The sequence below is a fragment of the Manihot esculenta genome, chromosome 15 (assembly GCF_001659605.2).
Source record: "Manihot esculenta cultivar AM560-2 chromosome 15, M.esculenta_v8, whole genome shotgun sequence".
NCBI lineage: Eukaryota > Viridiplantae > Streptophyta > Magnoliopsida > Malpighiales > Euphorbiaceae > Manihot > Manihot esculenta.
This window is the reverse complement of record NC_035175.2, coordinates 31809104-31832651: the sequence shown is the minus strand read 5'-3', so window position 1 is coordinate 31832651 and position 23548 is coordinate 31809104.

The following is a 23548-nucleotide window of genomic DNA, read 5'->3' as shown; positions in this document are numbered from 1 at the left end:
CAAGTGGGTAGAGGTTGAGATAGTATAGTCCATCAATACCCAATAAGCAATCTCTTTCGTCAGTAAAAACATATTTACTCGATTTAGAATACTAAAAGTAGTAATCACCGATAATGGAACTCAATTTGCAAGCTCTAGGTTCAAAGATTTATGGAAGAAATGGGGAATTGATTTAAGGTTTAGCTTGGTCTATCACCTACAAACCAATGATATGACTAAGGTAACAAACAGGACCATCCTACTGGGACTAAAGAATATACTAGACCAAGCAAAGGGCAATTGGCCCGAAGAGTTACTCCATATACTATGGGTATATAGAACCACCCTCAAGACAACTATAGGAAAAGCACCCTTTTCTCTTATATATGGGGCTGAGGTAGTCATTTTTGTGGAAATCCAAGTAGGCAGCTTCAGGACACAATATCTTGAGATATCAGGAAACCCTAAAGAGATATATTTCAATTTTGACCAAACAGGATTCCTGAGAAAATGCGGCAATCAGAATGGTGGTCTACAGAAATAAGATGACGAGAATGTTCAATAGTAAGGTTCAGCCACACACCTTCAATATAGAGGATCTATTCCTCAAAAGAATAGATGTAACAGGTGGCAACGCCGGGTCTGAAAAGTTGGGCAATAATTAGAAAGGACCATTCAGGGTCTCTAAGGTTATTCGCCCAGGGATATATAAGCTGCCAAGTTAAATAGTCAAGTCATTCTCTATTCCTGGAATATCTGTAATCTAAGAAAATTTTATCAATAACAAATTAACAGGGTATTCTCATAGGTGGTGTTATTAAGGAACGATGGGATTGCCTCCCTCGAGGAGAGACTAAGCAAGGCCATAAGGCAGTAGGCATTGGTCCCATTCAGCTGAGCCATAAGGCAGTTTTCACCAGACTGTCCAAGCATTGGTCCCACTAAGAAAGGCCATTGACTCGCGGTTGTCGAAACCGGTCAAAAATAACCTCTACGGTTATCAACAATTTTACAACTGCAGATAGTGGTAAAGGATCGAATCCACAGAGAATTGAATACTTATCTATTTTTCTCAAATAAGATCAACTGAAAGCATAATTGGAGGTAAGTAACTGAAGGCAGATCAATAGTAAAGTGCAATAAAGTAAAAAGGGGGGTTTTGGGATTGATTTGACTAACAACTATTGAAAGCAATTAAAACAGCAAGTAATCAAAATAAAAGAGGAAATCAATATGAGAAAGGTCTAGTTGAAGATATGGATCCACTTTGGTTGTTTGGGTTGATCATTGAAACTTATGTTCTCTTGATTGGTTCAATAGATTAGTTATGGAGGTGGAAAACGCTTCTCATCACCATGTCTCTCCTTATGATTAAATCAATTAGGGAACGTCCTCTAATCAATTACTAATTAACAAATTGCCAAGGAACGTCTTTGGGCCTTAGGCATCAAAACAATTGTCAATTGCATGAAAAAATAGAGAGATCTAATCCTAGCTACTCCAAACGCATGAAGATGATGCTAGATCATACAATTCCTTAGTTTTTACACCAAGTGTTCTTAGGTCAGAATATTTTCAGCAATTACGGACTAACAAATATCCCAACTAACAATCAATTAACTTTGCAATCAAGAATCAAGTGGCCAATTTGATCAAAACAACAAAGCAATCTTAGATTTAAGCACACAATTGCATGAATATTGAACAAACTAAAAGCAAACACTTTATGTTTAGATCTCACAGCCCCTTAAACAACCTTAGTTTCAACCAAACTTCAACTAGAATTAGGGTTTCAGCCACTCATGGATGAACCAAAACAGAAAAGTAAAGAAGAAGGAAGAGCAAGAGGAACCGGCAGTGGCAAAAGTGGAAGAGGATCGGCGGCCGAACTTCCTTGGCCGAACGGGGGGTCTTGAAATCTTGAATTCTCCACTTCTTGTCTTCATAAGGCTTTTAAATATGTCTTGAGAGGTTGCCTAGGGTTTCTTGGGTGTCCATGCATCTTTTAGAGGTTGCCCAAAGTGCCCTTGGTCTTATATGTGTCTTCTAGGTGCATGTGTGAAGTTGTAAGGACTTTTTGGTCTTTTAATTGCTGCCCAAGTGTGTCCAAGAAGTTTTCTTCACATTATTCTTGCCACTCATGCACTAAAGAGGAAGGTGGAGTCTCCTTTTGAATTTTGAATGTATATGGCATGAAGTGGGAAACATGTGATCTTCAAGATTTGGCTTCTTGAATAAGGAAGAGGCAATTAGGGGGGACTTTCGGCTGCCTAAACTTGTTTTCAGAAGCTGGACTTTCGGCTCTGGAGCAAACTTTCGGCCGCCGAAGGTGCTGCCAAAGATGGGTGAATTTCGGCTCTGGACGAGACTTTCGGCCACCGAAGGTGCTTCCGAAGGTAGTTGAGTTTCGGTTCTGGACGAGCCTTTCAGCCGCCAAAGGTGCTTCTGAAGGTGGTTTTTCCAGATTTGGCACTTTTTGGCAGTTTTGAGAGCATTTTCTCTTGATTATCTCTTTACACCTAATATCTGCAAAACATGATTAAAACCACAAAATTAGGTAGAAAAGGTGTAAATAAACATCAATAAGATTATGATAATATGGACTAAAATATGCTCTATCAGCCATAAAACAGTTTTTCCAGGTCAGGCCATAAGGCGATTTTTACCAGGCCACTTAGGCGTCGGTCCCACTGAGTCGACCATAAGGCAGTTTTCGTCAAGCCATCCAAGCGTTAGTCCCACTAAGAAAGGCCATAAGGTATTTTTTCTCTAGGTCAGGCCATAAGGCAGTTTTCACCAGGCCATCCAAGCATTGGTCCCACTAAGCATGGCCATAAGGTAGTTTTCACCAGGCCAAGCCATAAGGCGGTTTTATCCAAGTCACCCAAACGTTGGCCCCATTAAGGCCATAAGGCAGTTTTCACTAAGCAGAGCCATAAGACAGTTTTCGCCAAGTCTGGCCCAAGTATCAACCTTATTTTTCAGTAAAATTTTCCAGAAAGTATTTTATGACAGGCGTCAAAAAAGATACGCTTTCAACAAAAATAGTGGCAATAAGTCATATGAAACATATATTTTTATTATAAAAGATTATAAGGAGACAAAAAGGGAGTTGAAAAAAATCTCTATTATAGTAAAAGTCTCTAATACATCAAAAGTTTTTGTTACATCGGAATTTCTAAAATCTGTCCTGTGGAGAAAGCCGCCTGAAAGGCCTTGAGAAGAGCTATCTCTCCAACTACCTTCCTGGCCTTGCCCTCAAAATCAATCTTGTACAAACCAACCTCCTCAGTGGTCACAACGCTATGAAGCCATTATATTTAGGCTGATTGCAACCCTCAGCCAATACACAGAGCCAAGCGGTGTGTTTGCATCTTCATAAAAACTCACCTGTAGTTACTATTCGAAGACCATGATGATATACTCCGCATAGATTTGGACATCCTCAAGAACAGAAGAAGAAGGACCACCACTCCTCTCTCCCATAAGAAGCTATTGTGAGCCAAAAAAGAAGAAAGAAGGGATCTTATACCGCGAGGTAGCCGGCAAAGCTTTAAATGCGGCACAAAAGATAAGGAGACCTCAGGTAAGCGAAACGATGCTCGCAATCGAGATCACACCACGTGTCCTAAACAAAAAGGCAAATGGCTACCTTCGAACCTAAAGAGTCGAAGACCAGCGGAGGACCTCTAATATTACATTACATTTGCCCAAAAGCAAGCTATGAGCTGTCACCTCAGGATAGGGCCACGTGGCAGAGATCTGACAAGTGAAAAACGTGGTCTCGTCCAAGAAAAGGGAGACTCGGATACTTCTTGGCCTTCCTGGCCTTGCCCTCAAAATCAATCTTGTACAAACCAACCCCCTCAGTGGTCACAACGCTATGAAGCCATTATATTTAGGCCGATTGCAACCTTCAGCCAATACACAGAGCCAAGCGGTGTGTTTGCATCTTCATAAAAACTCACCTGTAGTTACTCTTCGAAGACCATGATGATATACTCCGCATAGATTTGGACATCCTCAAGAACAGAAGAAGAAGGACCACCACTCCTCTCTCCCATAAGAAGCTATTGTGAGCCAAAAAAGAAGAAAGAAGGGTTCTTATACCGTGAGGTAGCCGGCAAAGCTTTAAATGCGGCACAGAAGATAAGGAGACCTCAAGTAAGCGAAACGATACTAGCAATTGAGATCATGCCACGTGTCCTAAACGGAAAGGCAAACGACTACCTTCGAACCTAAAGAGTCGAAGACCAGCGGGGGGATCTCTGATATTACATTATATTTGCCCAAAGCAAGCTATGAGCTGTCACCGCAGGATAAGGCCACGTGACAGAGATCTGATAAGTAGAAAATGCGGTCTCGTCTGAGGAAAGGGAGACCCAGACACTTCAACATCCAGTTTGATGATAAGGCTCGCCCTCCCCCGATAGGCCGAGTCTTGGCATAGAGTTACCGTTATCAGACACACTCCTCTCTCGCCTGAGATCGTGGGATTGCCAACTTATTAGCTAGTGATGCCCCTTATTGAATAACTAGCCACATCATCACTGGATTTACAAGAAATGTTATGTTTATATCCATCTTCTTGCAATATAAAAGGTGAGGTACCGCAGAGAGAAAGGTACACTATCTCTAACACTACACAAGTTCTAAGTAGTCCATTACATTCTTTTTGTCCTATGAGATATTGACTTGAGCGTCAGAGTAGCTACCGTAGGCACCCACCACCACCACACGCTTTCTAAATTCAACAACATTAATTATATATATATATGGATGGCTCGTCCTGCATTTCTAGATATTAAATATTTGACTGACTTTGACCCACTTAGGCCAAATGAAGAGCAGCTTAGATCATTCTAGAGTAAGATCCGATCAACATAAAATCAAAATGTAATCCTTTAAATAGTGAAATTAATTAACAAATAACTTCTAGATTCCTCGTAAGTGAGTAAAAAACACCACTTTTATGCCTAAATAAATAAAATGGGACAACACTAAACTTAAAGTAATTCTTAACTTATAATATCTACTACTAAAAACATCATACTTTTAGAATCAATTATTAATTTGAGTGTCTTAAGTGATTATCTTTATATATCCAACGCCTTATTTTTGTATTTTCAGGTTTTATTATCTGGTCAATAAATGAAAAAACTTTAGATAATATTGGCATCTATTAGAAAAGATTTCTAAAAGGAAAAAATTTCTTTTGAACTAAAAGAAATTATCCACTCAAAATTATTCCAAAAAAAGGTTTTAAAATATAATTTACCAGTTGCATGGCCATGGGTTGGTAAACAAAATTGCCCACCAACTCTTGAGTTTTTTTTTTAAATATTTTTTATAAGTTTATCTCTCTTAATTAAAAAGACAAAAAGGCAGAATTATAAATACAAAGAAAAAAGAATATTTATTTTTGAGTTTTAAAATAACTGCGTCAAGAAAAAAATCCATATGAAAACTGGTATTTTCATACATATTTTTTTACTCTTGAATAGGATATCTCCTGTACTTCATGTGTTCGTGTGGAATGAAGAGCTGCTAATTGAGAAATCTGTGAATACTTTAGATTACTACTTAGTTCTAAATTTTATGGAAATACAATGCAATTTTAGATAATTTTTATACTATAAAATTATATATATGATTTGAATTTTATAATTATATATAGACTGTGTGATGCAAAGTGTTTTTTAAATTTCAAAAAATCTCTTTTCTTTTCAAAGCTGAAATCAAAGCCTCTCTAATTTATTTATTGGTATTTTACATGAATATTGATGCTTGGTAAATTAAATTTATTTTTAATTTTATTATTTAAGCATGTTAGATAGCTATTTTTAATTGTTTATATTTTTCGATCTACATTTTTTTTGTATGTGATACTTATACTATTATAAGTATATGAAACTTGCTTTCCAATAATATGTAACACATTTTTTCGATTAAAAATGACTGAAATATGATTGATCAAAATTAGAAATAATTCGTATTTGTATCATGTATTTGTTAGGAAGCTTTTAGCTCTTGTTTCGGTCACACTAACAAGTTGGTGTTAGTTAACTTTAAACTCTAGGATTGACTTATTTTTAAAGCCACAGAATTACAGTTTTGAAGCATCCAAAACTCCCAAAAAAGGGAAAATTTTTAGGATCAAATGAGATCCAAATGGCGGTGCACGCCTTCCTGTAAATGCGTTGAGCCATGACCCATGTGCGAGTCTCTGGGTCACGCCTTCAGGAGCAAGCGCCAGCGCCCTAGGCTACATACTCATATTTTTTATTATTTTATTTTTCTTAAAATGATAAGAGATTTTTTAGGCTTTTATTTTTTTATTTTTATACTTTTTTAGAATTTTTTTAAATAGTTAAAAAATAAATAAGTAATTTTTTTATTAGTGACTTATTTTTATAAAAATAAATAATGAAGGTGTATATATTTTATTTTGGACTTCTTTAAATACTCACTTTTTTTTTTTTCAAATGTCCAGTATGTATATATTGTGTCACAATTTTATTTTTATTTTTATTTTGTTGTAGGTGTACTTCTCCTATGATCATTATTATTGAGCAGAGAGCTTGAGTAAATGAGATGATTAATAAGTTGATTTCTCAAAAATAGATTCTAGAGATATCTCTGATAAATTGAACCGTCTAGTTCATTTTATCATAGAGATAAATAGAAAGGTGCCAGTTATTATTTGTTATAATGGTCTCTTGTGTGATGTTGAGAGATATGAAACTATGAAGATAGTTTTACACATTGCCAACATAAAAGAAATTTTGGATTCAACTTAAGAGAAGGTCAATAAATTCTACTTAATATTGGAATTCATTAGTAAATATGCAAAATGGATTGCAAATAAAACAGACATATCAATGATTGGGTATTTCGAGATGCGATAATAGGTCCACTTTTAAGTTAAAACTTTCTAGAGTAGTGATCACTTAGAAGAGAGTAGTGATCACCTAAATTTTCATGCATTTTTGGATCAGTAGCAAGAGTTGGTATCAGTCCTGTGAGTGCTACGGCTATGTCGTACACATTAAGAGTTGAAAAAATAATTCCTTGCCATCTTTTGAAATTTCGACATGCAAATATCTTTATCTTGGAAATGTTAGAAAAAGGCTTGGCATATGGAATAACAAGCAGAATGGATTTTCCATTCCTAGAGGTGATAATAATTACATTAGGAAGGACTACAACAATAGTTGGTAGGGTGATGACAGCAACGTTATTGGATGCATTTGGTTTATTTGCAATAGCTACAGCAGAGAAATCAAGGATTGTGTCATTTGCAACAGGTGTGTTAGCGTACATTATATGTAATACCCGGCTAGACTCCGGTATCGGAATTCCTACCGTCCGGTGGAACCTCGGATGTCGAAAGCCTCTGGTAGGGTAGAAACATGTTTTCATGAAATGTTTTAAGGTATTTCATGGTTTTAAGTAAAATGGAAATGAGTTTTTGCATAAAAACAACCTTGGAGGAAAACTCAGGTTCGGCCCCCGAACCTCAAGTTCGGCCGCCGAACATGCATGCCTTCGGGAGTGCTTTTAGGCCCCCGAAAGTATAAGTGAGGAAAGTCCAGGTTCGGCCGACGAACCTCAAGTTCGGCCGCCGAACATGGCATGCATGCGGAGGCACGTTCGGCCCCCGAACGTGGCCTGGCCAGCCACTATAAAAGGGTCCCTTAGCCGAAAACGGGCGAGCTTTTTTTCCATTTTTGGCCAAGGTGAGCTCTCCGCCGTCCCTCACCGATCTTGAGTTCTTTCCTTCCAATCATACTCGATTTTCATGAGTTTTTACTTTGTTTTGAAGATTTTCAAGCTTTGAGCAAAGTTTTGGAGTTTTGAGGTTCAAGGGAACTCAACCCCTCCCATCTCCAAGTTTAGGTCGTCTCTCTCTCGATCTCCACGAGGTAAGAGCCGATCTTAAGCTCATTGCATGTTTTAAGTAGGTTTTAAGTGGATCTATGGGGTAGAATGCATGTTTAGCTCATGGTTAGGTTTATGGGTTTTATATGTGTTTATGAACAATGTGAGTTGCTTGTTGTGTTGTAGTTGGGGTTTTTGTTGGTTTGATGCCCCTAGGAACTTGTATGCTTGTTTGTGTGTGATTGGGAATGTTGTAGAATAGGTTTGTGCTTGATTGGATAGTTTTGGAGGCAAATGTGCATAGAAGAGCTGAGTTTCTGCCACTAAGGGAGAAACCAGGTTCGGCAGCCGAAGGAACTTTCGGCCGCCGAACATGCTTGTGGAGGCAGCCTTCGGCTGCCGAAGCTTGCCCCCGAAAGGAGACTTTCGTCTCTGTCTGGGAGTTTCGGCCGCCGAAAGTGCCGCCGAACATGCATGAGTTTCGCCTCTGTCTGGGAGTTTCGGCCGCCGAAGGTGCCGCCGAACCTGCCTGACTTTCGGCTCTGGAGGGACTTTCGGCCGCCGAACCTGCCGCCGAAAGTGCCCTGTCCAGCCCTCTCTTGCATGTTTTTCTATGATTGTTTCATGATGTTTTAGGGGGTTTTGGGGAGTAGTTTAGAGTTATGTTCATGTTTGTTTGGTCCCTCATTTGAGTCCACCTGTGTAGGTTCGGACCCGAGGAACCGAGGACCCCAGCAGTGAGTCAGCTACTCCAATGTCTGGTCAGAGCTATCCAGAGGTGAGTGGAATAACTCATTATGTTTTAAAGCAAATAATGGACTTTTTAGTATGTTTTACGCATCATGAATGCCATGAGATGTATTAGGTTGTTTGCATTAGAATTCACGAATATGTTGCATTGCATACTTTATTGTTGATTGATGCGGATGAACATTGGATGATCCATAGCCCTCGATCTATGATGTGACGATGTGATATGTACAGTACGGAATGTAAGACCAGTGGGACCCATTCTACGTTCGCTGGCACCATGTAAGGGAAAGACCAGGACCCATTCTACGTTCTGGCACAGTTGGACTGTTATGTTATGCTATGTTATGTAAGAGAAAGACCAGGACCCATTCTACGTTCTGGCACAGTTGGACTATGTAGAGGGCTATTGGTGACAAGTTCATCCTTGATGTGATTAGCTGTGATGTGATGCATTCCATGATGCCATATGATTTAAATGTTTTTATTATTCTGCTCACTGGGCTCTTGTAGCTCACCCCACTCCCTTGACCCCCAGGCTTGCAGGTACAGGGTAGACCAAGAGGTCAGCAAGAGTAATGAAGTCTTATATATGTAATAGCTAGAATGTGGACATGACGATTTGTAGAATGATGTTTTGTAAAAGTACAGAATAGATATGTAATGTAATGATGTTTGAGGATGTTAGAAGTGTGCTTGACCATAGTATATTGTATCCCTTTTAATACATGATCTTAGATATTTTATGATGATTATGCAAACCAACTCAACTTATGATGTATCGCCCTTTTGGGGCATTGATGAGATCCCACAGAGGGGTCATGATTATGATTATGCTTATGTATAGTGCATGCACAGGTTGAGTTTGGTGTATGAACGAAAGAAAAGTTTTAAATTTTTATGTATTTTCTTGATCATGTATGGGATTAAACAGGTGTTCAGGTTGCATGTTAGGCTTGCTACGGGTCCCAGCGGCCTTAAGCCGACCTGGATCCTAGCGCCGGTAGCGGTCCGATTTTCGGGTCGTTACAGAATGGAGAACTGAAGATGATTGAGTTTGAACAGCTGAGGCAGACAGAACACATGAGTGTGGAGGAGTTCACGGATAAATTCTTAGAGCTATTGCCTTTTTCAGGGCAAGCTCTAGATACCGATTCGAAGAAAGCCAAGAGATATGTTATGAAGCTGCATTCCAGGTACTCCTTGTTGTTTCAGTCAGTTGAGAGGGAAAGTTTCCACACTGTGGTAGATATGGCTCGAAGGATGGAGGTGAGTGCCATAGTTGAGGGGTCAGTGAAGCAGTCAGTGACCCAGTCTTCAAGGGTTAAGACCCCAGGCAGAGGAGGGCCAGGTCTCTCTTCTCAGGGATCAAGTAGCAAGAGGTGGAATAACACCACCAAGAAGCCGAAGAAGAATAAGTTTTGGAATAAGTTGAAATCCGGTCTGGGATTCGGCGGTGGCTCGAGCTCAGGTTCAGACGGTACAGAATGCTCAAAGTGTGGGAGGCCGCACAGAGGAGTGTGTCGAGCTGGGACCAATTCATGTTTCAGATGTGGACAGGAGGGACACATGGCTCGGGAGTGTCCTAGAGCACCTTTTATGGGCCAGCCCCAGCAGACAGCTTCTGGTAGTGTGGGACAGCCAGCAGTTCCAGCCACAACTCAGGGCAGTGGCAGAGGTAGAGGGAGAGGGGCAGCCTCTTCTTCTGGTTCCCGAGGTGAAGGTCCATCAACTCCAGCCAGGATCTTCACCATGACTCAGCAGGAGGCTAACACATCCAACACCGTGGTGTCAGGTAATCTCGTCATTGGGTGTTCTGATGTGTATGCATTAATGGACCCGGGTGCATCTCATTCATTTATTGCTCCGAGAGCCGTTGAGAGGTTGGGTCTGATAGTCTCTGGGTTAGAGTGTCCCCTATGGGTCAGTGGACCCAAGTGTGACCCGTTAGTGGCAGAGTCAGTCTGCCAGTACAGTCCAGTTTTTGTTGAGGGAAGATGCCTCTCCACCGACCTTGTGGTTCTAGATTTGACAGACTTTGACGTCATTCTAGGGATGGATTGGCTATCTACCCATGGTGCTACCTTGGACTGCAGGGACAAGGTAGTCAAGTTCAGAGATCAGAACGGGTCAGAGGTCGTCTTTAGAGGAGACAAGAGGGGTACACCTAGAGGTCTGATATCAGCTCTTCAGGCTCGTAGGTTGCTTAGGAAGGGATGTCAGGGGTATTTGGCTCATGTGAGAGAGCTTAGTAGTCAGGTCAGGGAGCCAGCCTCGGTGCCAGTTGTCAGAGAGTTTCAGGACGTCTTTCCAGACGAGCTTCCAGGTTTACCACCTACTAGGGAGATAGAGTTCGAGATAGAGTTGGTGCCTGGAACTAGACCGATCTCTATCCCTCCCTACAGGATGGCCCTAGCTGAGTTAAAGGAGTTGAAAGAGCAGTTGCAAGAGCTGGTAGAAAAGGGCTTCATCCGACAGAGTACCTCACCATGGGGTGCTCCAGTCTTGTTTGTAAAGAAGAAGGATGGATCCCTCAGACTTTGTATCGACTACAGGCAGATGAACAAAGTCACTACCAAGAATAGGTACCCTCTGCCAAGGATCGATGATCTATTCGACCAGCTAGCAGGAGCGGGTTGTTTCTCCAAAATAGATCTAAGATCGGGGTACCATCAGCTAAGGATAAGGGATGAAGATGTGCCAAAGACAGCTTTCAGGACCAGATATGGGCATTTTGAGTTCCTTGTGATGCCGTTCGGGTTAACCAACGCCCCTGCAGCATTCATGGATCTCATGAACAGAGTATTTAGCCAATACCTGGATCACTTTGTTATTGTCTTCATAGATGATATCTTAGTGTATTCCAGGAACACAGAGGAGCATGCCCATCATCTGAGGTTGGTTCTGCAGACCTTGAGGGAACATGGCTTGTATGCCAAGTTCTCTAAGTGTGAGTTCTGGCTGAGGAGCATTTCGTTCTTAGGGCATGTAGTATCAGAGAATGGGATAGAGGTGGACCCCAAGAAGGTAGAAGCTGTGGCTAACTGGCCTAGACCCACTTCAGTGACAGAAATCAGGAGTTTCTTGGGTTTGGCAGGTTACTACAGGAGGTTCGTTCAGGACTTCTCAAAGATTGCAGCTCCTCTAACCAGGTTAACCAGGAAGAATCAGAAGTTTATGTGGACCGACCAGTGCGAGGAGAGTTTTGAAGAGCTTAAGAGGAGGTTGACTTCGGCACCAGTGTTAGCTCTGCCATCTAGTGATGAAGACTTTACAGTCTTTTGTGATGCGTCCCGCGTGGGACTGGGTTGTGTACTAATGCAGAATGAAAGGGTGATTGCTTATGCTTCTAGGCAGCTGAAGAAGCATGAGTTAAATTACCCCACACATGACCTGGAGATGGCAGCAGTTATCTTTGCACTCAAGATGTGGAGGCACTACCTTTACGGGGTTAAATGTGAGATCTTCACAGATCATAAGAGCCTGCAGTACATCTTGAGTCAGAGGGATCTAAATCTGAGACAGAGAAGATGGGTGGAGCTGCTGAGTGACTATGATTGCAAGATTCAGTACCATCCGGGTAAGGCGAATGTTGTGGCAGACGCCTTAAGCCGAAAATCACTCGGCAGTTTATCCCACATATCGGCAGAGAGGAGGCCAGTGGTGAAGGAGTTTTACAAGCTCATTGAGGAAGGTCTACAGTTGGAGTTGTCTGGTACAGGTGCTTTAGTGGCCCAGATGAGAGTGGCACCCGTGTTTCTGGAGCAGGTGGCTCAGAAACAGCATGAGGACCCAGAGTTAGTGAAGATTGCCAGGACTGTTCAGTCAAGCAAAGATAGTGAGTTCAGATTTGATAGCAAAGGGATCCTCCGCTATAGGAGCAGACTATGTGTACCAGATGACATAGGGCTAAAAGGAGACATTATGAGAGAGGCTCATAATGCAAGATACAGCATTCACCCCGGAGCCACCAAGATGTATCAAGATCTAAAGAAGGTTTATTGGTGGCCAGCTATGAAGAAAGAAGTGGCACAGTTTGTGTCAGCCTGCGAAGTGTGTCAGAGGGTGAAGCTGGAACATCAGAAGCCGGCTGGAATGCTTAACCCGCTACCTATTCCAGAGTGGAAATGGGAGAATATAGCTATGGACTTCATAGTGGGGTTACCGGCGGCGTCCAACAGATTGGACTCCATATGGGTGATTGTGGACAGACTCACCAAATCTGCTCACTTCATCCCTGTCAGGAGTGGCTATTCTGTGGACAAGTTGGCACAGGTGTATGTCGATGAGATCGTCAGGCTGCATGGGGTTCCTGTTTCGATAGTGTCAGATAGAGGGCCCCAGTTCACCTCCAGGTTTTGGTGGAGTCTGCAGAATGCCATGGGTACCAGGTTGGATTTCAGTACTGCCTTCCATCCACAGACAGACGGACAGTCAGAGAGGACCATCCAGACCATAGAAGATATGCTAAGAATGTGTGTGCTGGACTTTGGCGGTTCTTGGAGGCAGCATCTACCTTTGGTGGAGTTTGCCTACAATAACAGCCATCATGCTAGCATCGGGATGGCTCCATATGAAGCTTTATATGGAAGGAAGTGCAGATCACCTGTTTGCTGGGAAGAGGTTGGAGAAAAGGCCTTGGCAGGGCCTGAGCTAGTAGAGATTACCAGCAGGGTAGTACCCATAATTAGAGAAAGGATCAAGACTGCTGCAAGCAGACAGAAGAGTTATGCAGACGTCCGTAGAAGACAGGTAGAGTTTCAGGAGGGGGATCTGGTATTGCTCAAGGTGTCTCCTATGAAAGGAGTGGTTCGCTTCGGAAAGAAAGGTAAACTAGCCCCACGATACATCGGACCCTTTGAAATCTTGCAAAAGATTGGGAATGTGTCGTACAAGCTGGATTTACCTGCTTCAATGAAAAGAATCCATCCGGTTTTCCATGTTTCAATGTTGAGGAAGTTTGTGTCAGATCCGAGCAAGGTTCTTACTGAGTCTGATGTGGAGGTCCAAGAGGATCTCACCTATGTTGAACAGCCAATACGGATCATAGACACCCAGATCAGAAAGCTAAGAAACAAGGAAATCCCGATGGTGAAAGTCCTGTGGAACCACCACAATTTGGAAGAATGCACTTGGGAGACACGGGAGTCTATGCTCCAGCAATACCCTCATCTCTTCTAAGGTTAGATCTCTATGTGTTTATGTGCTATGTATGTATGTTATGTTTTATACCATGCTATGTGCTAGTTGAGGAACATTCGGGGACGAATGTTCTTAAGGGGGGAGAATGTAATACCCGGCTAGACTCCGGTATCGGAATTCCTACCGTCCGGTGGAACCTCGGATGTCGGAAGCCTCTAGTAGGGTAGAAACATGTTTTCATGAAATGTTTTAAGGTATTTCATGGTTTTAAGTAAAATGGAAATGAGTTTTTGCATAAAAACAACCTTGGAGGAAAACTCAGGTTCGGCCCCCGAACCTCAAGTTCGGCCGCCGAACATGCATGCCTTCGGGAGCGCTTTTAGGCCCCCGAAAGCATAAGTGAGGAAAGTCCAGGTTCGGCCGCCGAACATGGCATGCATGCGGAGGCACGTTCGGCCCCCGAACGTGGCCTGGCCAACCACTATAAAAGGGTCCCTTAGCCGAAAACTGGCGAGCTTTTTCCCCATTTTTGGCCAAGGTGAGCTCTCCGCCGTCCCTCACCGATCTTGAGTTCTTTCCTTCCAATCATACTCGATTTTCATGAGTTTTTACTTTGTTTTGAAGATTTTCAAGCTTTGAGCAAAGTTTTGGAGCTTTGAGGTTCAAGGGAACTCAACCCCTCCCATCTCCAAGTTTAGGTCGTCTCTCTCTCGATCTCCATGAGGTAAGAGTCGATCTTAAGCTCATTGCATGTTTTAAGTAGGTTTTAAGTGGATCTATAGGGTAGAATGCATGTTTAGCTCATGGTTAGGTTTATGGGTTTTATATGTGTTTATGAACAATGTGAGTTGCTTGTTGTGTTGTAGTTGGGGTTTTTGTTGGTTTGATGCCCCTAGGAACTTGTATGCTTGTTTGTGTGTGATTGGGAATGTTGTAGAATAGGTTTGTGCTTGATTGGATAGTTTTGGAGGCAAATGTGCATAGAAGAGCTGAGTTTCTGCCACTAAGGGAGAAACCAGGTTCGGCAGCCGAAGGAACTTTCGGCCGCCGAACATGCTTGTGGAGGCAGCCTTCGGCTGCCGAAGCTTGCCCCCGAAAGGAGACTTTCGTCTCTGTCTGGGAGTTTCGGCCGCCGAAAGTGCCGCCGAACATGCATGAGTTTCGACTCTGTCTGGGAGTTTCGGCTCTGTCTGGGAGTTTCGGCCGCCGAAGGTGCCGCCGAACCTGCCTGACTTTCGGCTCTGGAGGGACTTTCGGCCGCCGAACCTGCCGTCGAAAGTGCCCTGTCCAGCCCTCTCTTGCATGTTTTTCTATGATTGTTTCATGATGTTTTAGGGGGGTTTTGGGGAGTAGTTTAGAGTTATGTTCATGTTTGTTTGGTCCCTCATTTGAGTCCACCTGTGTAGGTTCGGACCCGAGGAACCGAGGACCCCAGCAGTGAGTCAGCTGCTCCAGTGTCTGGTCAGAGCTATCCAGAGGTGAGTGGAATAACTCATTATGTTTTAAAGCAAATAATGGACTTTTTAGCATGTTTCACGCATCATGAATGCCATGAGATGTATTAGGTTGTTTGCATTAGAATTCACGAATATGTTGCATTGCATACTTTATTGTTGATTGATGCGGATGAACGTTGGATGATCCATAGCCCTCAATCTGTGATGTGACGATGTGATATGTACAGTACGGAATGTAAGACCAGTGGGACCCATTCTACGTTCGCTGGCACCATGTAAGGGAAAGACCAGGACCCATTCTACGTTCTGGCACAGTTGGACTGTTATGTTATGCTATGTTATGTAAGAGAAAGACCAGGACACATTCTACGTTCTGGCACAGTTGGACTATGTAGAGGGCTATTGGTGACAAGTTCATCCTTGATGTGATTAGCTGTGATGTGATGCATTCCATGATGTCATATGATTTAATGTTTTTATTATTCTGCTCACTGGGCTCTTGTAGCTCACCCCTCTCCCTTGACCCCCAGGCTTGCAGGTACAGGGTAGACTAGGAGGTCAGCAAGAGTAATGAAGTCTTATATATGTAATAGCTAGAATGTGGACATGACGATTTGTAGAATGATGTTTTGTAAAAGTACAGAATAGATATGTAATGTAATGATGTTTGAGGATGTTAGAAGTGTGCTTGACCATAGTATATTGTATCCTTTTAATACATGATCTTAGATATTTTATGATGATTATGCAAACCAACTCAACTTATGATGTATCGCCCTTTTGGGGCATTGATGAGATCCCACAGAGGGGTCATGATTATGATTATGCTTATGTATAGTGCATGCACAGGTTGAGTTTGGTGTATGAACGAAAGAAAAGTTTTAAATTTTTATGTATTTTCTTGATCATGTATGGGATTAAACAGGTGTTCAGGTTGCATGTTAGGCTTGCTACGGGTCCCGACGGCCTTAAGCCGACCTGGATCCTAGCGCCGGTAGCGGTCCGATTTTCGGGTCGTTACATTATAATTCTTAAGATTGTGATAAAAATTTAGAAACAAAAGTGAAAGCTTGAGTCACGAATGCACTATCCTTAAAGATTATTTAAAACTTCCAAGAATCAAACATGCTCTTCTATATTGGTAAATTTCAAGGACAAAACAACAAAATAGATATAATATGTAACCCACAAATAGAACATAGGAGAAGAGAGAAAAACAAAAATGAAATTATAGGTGCATGTAGGTGTTTTGAAGCAGACTATTTATAATTGAAAGAAAAATAGTTGTTGGGAGCATTCAAGAGAAATCAGGTGATAAAATTTCGGTAGAAAAAATCTCCAAAATTTTATTTGAGATTTAAACAAAAGATGTTGACATATAAGGTTTTAAAATAGTTTAAATTTTTTTTCACTCGTATGAAAATAAAAATTCTGTTGGTATCGCATTTAGCTCAATGCATATGGGGGAATCTAATAATTTATACACAACTTGAACTTTTAAGTCCATCCTCATATACTCAAGCCCAATCTTTTTGTTACTCTTTACAAAGTCCAATATGTGACTTTACTAATAAACTTTGGAGAAACTCTTATTTCTAGCTAATGTGGGAGTTAGAACTTTTGAAATATAAGACAACTTACAATATCAAAATGGTTAATTTTCCTTCCAAATAACTTGCTCTTAGTATACTAAATCCAATAAACAACACTCAACATCAAAACTTGCTAATAATTATTTATTGAATAAAGTATAATATATAAATTATTTTCTTAACATATTCTTTGAAATACACTGCTAGAAATATCAAGTATATGTTCTAAATATTCAGTATTCTTTATAATCTTTTACATTTTTTATTATCTTTGTCTTCTAAGAGTAATTTCCTTGAATTAGCTTGTCTATAATACTTATAGTTAAGAAAAGATTATCTTAAAGGTGCATTTTATGGTATCAAATTGGTTCATAATTATAGATGAATGACTTTTAAGAAAGGAAATGTTGCCTTCATTTTGTTTTGTTTAAGTTGATTTATTTTGTGCCCAATAGAAAGGTCTTGCCTAGTAGTACTCTCTAAGAACTGGCAGAAATCAAGAAATTAAATGAAGGAGAATATAATGGTTGACTAATTGAGTGGATTCTGCATTATTGCGTACCATGGAGTATTATTGTGGATGAATTTGTTGTTGATATAAAAGATATCCACTGTTTTATTGCATAAACATTGATTCTTTTATTTGACCATTGCTAATTTCTATAGATTTTGACATCATCTTTCTTAAATATCAAGATGAAAGACTATGGAAAGTGCGAGTATCTGCAACAATGAGGAAGGGAGCTGACTTGCCTATAACTAAAGAAGCTGAGACCCTTGAATCTAAAACTGGTGGTACGAAACCTTGGCCACTCTAGTCTAATAGATTGATTCTACCATCCATGATTGCTTCTGAATATAATTTGCTAAAACTACTTAAAGAATGTAGTGCATTTAGGATCTAAAATCTTGGCATCCGTTTCTAATTGGAATGTAGGTTTACTTAATTTTTATATATAAGTTGCATATTTTCTTTCATTCTACATACTGAATCAACAATCGCTTCCCACCCCCACCTTCCTTAAAGTAAATTTAATAGCTTACTTGGCAGTAAAAGTATATTCTTAATGTTTTGAGCTTATGTAACACTTTGATGTCTATACTAAGAAAATTAAATCTCAATGTCAATCTTTCTCATGCATTTCTATGCTTTAGATGCTTTAGACACAAGTATGCTTTGTACTTGTCTCTTAATAAGAATTCAATGCACTGGCTGGCTAGCTAGCTTTTATATTTTTAAGAGATCTGGTGATGGTTGCAGCTTCAATAGGACATGCTTAGCTTTTTCTCTATGATTATCAGTGGGCTGAGATATGGTAGATTTTCTAAATATGAGAGATAGATGCCAATTGATAGTATTTGGACTTAACAAGTCCTATGGACTTGCCATGTGTTATCCATGATTGATTCGTCCTACTCATATAGGCAACTCTCCTACAAGAGAAAGAAAAAGGTTTTAAGGGACCTCTTTCATAAGAGGCCTTCGATTGTAAGGTAATATATATGTATATATATGAATGATTGATAAAATATTTAGATCTTGTGGTAGTGTTATGGGAAGATGAGACTTTAACCAGTTATGGAGAATTTGTGTGCCCACAGTTTGGCGACTCCACTAAAGATAGAGGAAATAATCTTATATGATTCTTATATTCTACTTTTGTATTTTTTGAGAAATCTATACATTGCACGGGCATCTTCACACACACTAATGCACTATAAAGCCTTTATTCCTAAGGTGTGGATCGAGGAAATACTAGTTCTATTCAAGCTAGTGCGAATCATTGAAGTATCTCAAATTTTTAGCCTAGTACCCATTGGGTATATTAAAAGGATTCACCTTTACTTGCCTTTCTAGGAAGTGGGAGCCCACTTATACATGCAACAAGGAAAGGTCCAAGTCCATTGCATCTCCTATTGGGAAAGTAGAGCCCACTTATACATCCAACTTTTAGGTTAGGTACTCATTATTTGTTGAGCGGAGAGGAACCATCCTGCACTATGATCCCCTGTTGAAGTAAGCCTAGTTGCACCAAAGAGCCATTAGAATATAAAGTGCTAGATTCTTAATGTAACCTACTCTTTTATATGTGAGTGTTAGAAAAATAAAGAAGGCGCCTTTAGTATAGGTTGTTTAGTCCTACCGAATTGATCTACCTGGTTTAAGACAGTTCTTGTTTCGAGCAAAGGCTAAAGGCTAAGTATCATCACACATATATGCACCACACAATCCATTTTTATGTAATGCATACTCAAAACATTGCATTAACCTATTGCCCACTTGATTGCATAAAAGTTAGGTAGACATATCAAGAGGAAGGAGTACCCGAGAAATGGAGGACTTGTGAAAAGCTTTTCAAGAGCTAGATGCTGGGAGGATAAGGCTTAGATATTGTGAACATAAGTTGTTGATGGAGAATATAGAGCTTGATGTTGTGTTCCTTATGCTCAAACGGAGATTGAAAAAGGTGATGAACTCAACCGCACATCCTAAAAATGAAACCCCATGAGTTCATAAGCCAACCAAAAAGAGGAAGTTTATTGCATTGCCCATTCCAATAGAAGGTGTGTTCCTACGTTTGTAAGAGAAAGGTTTGCTTCAACTTGTAGCTCCTAGACCATTGTCAAATCCCTTACTGATTAACTTCAACTACAACATGTTCTGTCAATTCCATCAGACAGCTGTGCATGATACAAATAACTGTGTTAGGTTAAAGCATGAAATCCAAGATCAAATCGATGGTGGGCACCTCATTCCATCCAAAGATGGAAAAGACAAGCCCGAGCACACCCCCTTTCTCCTCTAGGAGATATTCAACTGAGTAAATAAAAACTCTATAAAAGTTTAGATTAAAGCTTAATAGCGCTCATTTTGTAATAAGACTAAAATTTTCTATCAATAAAACTTGAGTTCCTTTTACTTTTGCCTTTAGTTTTATTTTGTTCCTATTTATACAATTGGGCAATCTAAGCATAGCTCTTCCTAGTCAATCTACAATCAAGTAATAAAAGGTCCATTCATACATAAACATTAACTCATGCATCATATTAACCCTTTGCATTGTATAGCGATCACTACTCTGAAAGAGTGTCTCCTATCTCAGCCAATTCAAATAGAGAGGTAGACATGTTATTGAGGACTAATATGGATCACTGTGTTTGAAAGCTCAATAAGGGTAGAAGACTATGAGTTATTTACTATCATGTTTGAGAGGAAAGAGATTAGGACTATGCTTAATGAATTGCTTGATGAGGCCCTCAATAGAAGAATGGAGAGATCATATGAGAAGCAAACAATAGAAGAAGATGCAAGAGCCAAGAGATCATTAGAAATGAAGGAAGGATCCAATGGTGGACAGGGTCGCCCAAAGAAAAAGGTAACTAATAAGGAAAGTTAGATAAATGAGGCCCACCGTGCCTTTATAGGGAAGATGGAGAAGCTCGAAGCTGACTAATAAGTAATCCAAGATTCAAAGAATGGGTGGTGTAGATGATTTGGGGCCCCAAATGCAAGTCCAATTGCCAAGTAAGTTCAAGATGCCATCTTTGTCCAATTTTGAAGGGCTTAGAGATTCAACCATCCACGTAAAGTGGTATCTACTTATCATGAAGATAATAGGGTTAGTGGATTATTAAATCACTCATATTTTCCCTTTTATAATTAGATGTAGCTACTGTGTCAAGGTACTACAATTTGAAAAAGGAAATAAAAAATAATTTAGGACTGTTTGATTGAGACATTTGATGGGAATTATTCATATAACATGGAGTTTGATGTTAGTAAAAAACAATTAGAGGCTATCAAGAAAAGGCATGATGAGTCATTTGTTGAGTTCCTAATGAGATGGAATAAGAGAGTTACTGTAATATCCGGCTAGACTCCGGCATCGGAATTCCAACTTTCCGGCGAAATCTCCGTTGGAATTCAAAATCTCGGATATCGGAACATCCTAGAAAGGTAAAATATGCTTTTACAAAATGCTTTTTATGGTTTTAATGGTTAGTTTTGAGTTAAAGTTTTAAAAGAAGAACATAAAATGCTTTGTAAGGAAAAGCCAGGTTCGGCCGCCGAACATAGTGCAGTTGCGGAAGCTCTTTTGGCCCCCGAAGGTGGTCTGGCTAGCCACCTATAAAAGGCCCCCTGTCCGAAAATGGGCGAGTTTTCTCTCTCCATTTTCGGGCATAGGTGAGATTCTGTCCTTCCATGGTTGATTTTATATTTTCCTTCAAATCCTTCAAGTTTTTGATAAGTTTTTACTTTGTTTTGAAGATTTTTAAGCTAAGATAAAAGTTTTGAAGCTTGGAGACCTCCGGAGCTCGTTTCCTCCTCATCTCCAAGTTGGGTCACGCCTGCCTTCGATCTTCAAGAGGTAAGTATAGATCCGTACCTTTTTACATGTTTTAAGTAAGTTTTAAAAAGGGTTAAGGGTATATAATGCATGTTTTGGTTAGATCTAAAATGTTAGGGCTTATGCAAGTTTAATGATGATTGTATGTTTTTATGTGTTGTTTGTTGGGGCTTAGACTAGTTTTATACCCCTTATGCATGTTGAAATGTGTATGCATGTTTTAGAATAGTTGGATGTGTGTTTTGAGAAGTTTTGGAGGCTGAATGTGTTAGGCGAATCGGGTTCTGCCATTCTGGAGAACCCAGGTTCGGCCGCTGAACCTGCCTGTGGAGGCAGCCTTTGGCTGCCTAAACTGCCCCCGAAAGCATGGACTTTCGGCTCTGGAAGGGAGTTTCGGCCGCCGAACCTGCCCCCGAAGGTTAGTGACTTTCAGATCTGTGAAGGCCTTCGGCTGCCGAACCTTGCCCCTGAAAGCGCCTGACTTTCGTATCTGTAGGGACCTTCGGCTGCCGAAAGTCTCCTGCCCAGCCTTCCTTTGCCTGTTTTCTATGCATGTTTTATGATATTTTGAGGGGTTTTTGGGGAGATGTTTAGTGTCATGTTAGGGTTTGTTTGGTCCCTCATTTGAGTCCACTTGTGTAGGATCAGACTCGAGGAACCGAGGAGACCAGCAGTGAGTTAGCTGTTTCAGTGTCAGCCAGAGGTGAGTAGAACTGAACTCTAAATTTTAAAGTACTAAATTTTTAAGCATGTTCATGCATCATGAATGCCATGTTATATAATAGGTTGTTTGCATTAGAATTCACGAATATGATGCATTGCATAATTTGCTGTTGATGTGGATGGATATTGGATGACCCACTAGCCCTCGATATGATATGATATGATATGATATGGAAGTCCAGGTCGAGGCCCATTCTACGCCCCTGGCACAATGTAAGAGAAAGTCCAGGTCGAGACCCATACTACGCCCCTGGCACAGTTGGATATGTTATGTTATTTTATGTTTAAGAGGAAGTCCTGAGGAGCTCCATCGAGGGCCGGGCATGTACTGGATTATGTAGAGGGTTACTGGTGACAAGTCCATCCGTGATGTGAATTGTTTGTGTTGTGATGCGAATTGTTTGTGTTGTGATGCATTTCATGAAAGCATATGTTTAATTAAATTGTTTCTACTGTTCTGCTCACTGGGCTTTAGTAGCTCACCCCTTTTCCCTAACTCCCAGGTTTGCAGGATCAGAGATAGATCGGAGAAGTCACCAAGGTTGATGGTATATGTTGTGTAATAGATTAGTAGTGGACATGTAATGTATTGTGGATTAGTATTGTGCTTGGCCCTAATGTCAGTTGTAATCCCTTTTATACATGATCTTTATGCAAAATGTTTTATGTTTATAATATGTTGAACCAAGTGAGGCATGTATGTTGACCATGCTGGAGCATTTGATGAGGGCTCTAGTATGGGTTTTATGTTTAAGTTTTTGATACATGCACAGGTTGAACTTGGTTTTATGGAAAGTTTAAGTTTTTATGTTAATGTGTGATCATGTATGGGATTCTATTAGGTATGACAGGTTATATGTTAGGCTTGCTACGGGTTTCGGCGACCTTAAGTCGATCTGAATCCTAGTGCCGGTAGCGGTCCGATTTTCGGATCGTTACAGAGTGGTATCAGAGCCCTAGGTTCGTATGGTCGGACCTAGAGAGTGTCGGGCTCATAGATGTTATAGAAGGTCAAGCACGATAGGAAAAATCATGTCCACTAGGATAGAATCTAGAGTCTTGTCTTGTATGAATAAATGATGATGTGAAATGCCATGACTATAAGCATGTACATTGATTATATGCTATGTATGATGTGGGTTCATGTGTATCCATATGAACTATATGATGCTAATGTTTATGTGATATATGTTGTTTTTTAGAAAATAGAATGTGAGGCACGCGTCGATCTGCATGATTGACTGGAGTCCCACCTGAGAATGAAGGCATGGATGCCCTTCTCCCTGCTCTGCCAAGGGCAAGGTCAAGTAGATCAAGTAGAGAAGGAACATCAAGGGACCCAAGAAGGTCTTTTGATGTGAACAGGAGGAGAACGGATCCAGGAAGGATGTCGGCAAATATGAGGGAATCTGAGGATGATGGCCAGAGAAGGGATGGGAGTTTGGGTGTAAGCATGTCTGAAGAGGGTATGGGAGAGTCTCAAGAAGGCACTCAGGCCTCGGGTTTTGCTCACCCACCACAGTATCCACCCTATCCACAGGGACCAGAGTATCCGATGGGAGGCACACCGGATTTTTCCAACTATAACCTATATCCTTTTTTCATGTCTTATCCCCCCTACTACCCACCATATCCACAGTATCCCGTGTTTCCACCCTCACCCTTTTATCCATAC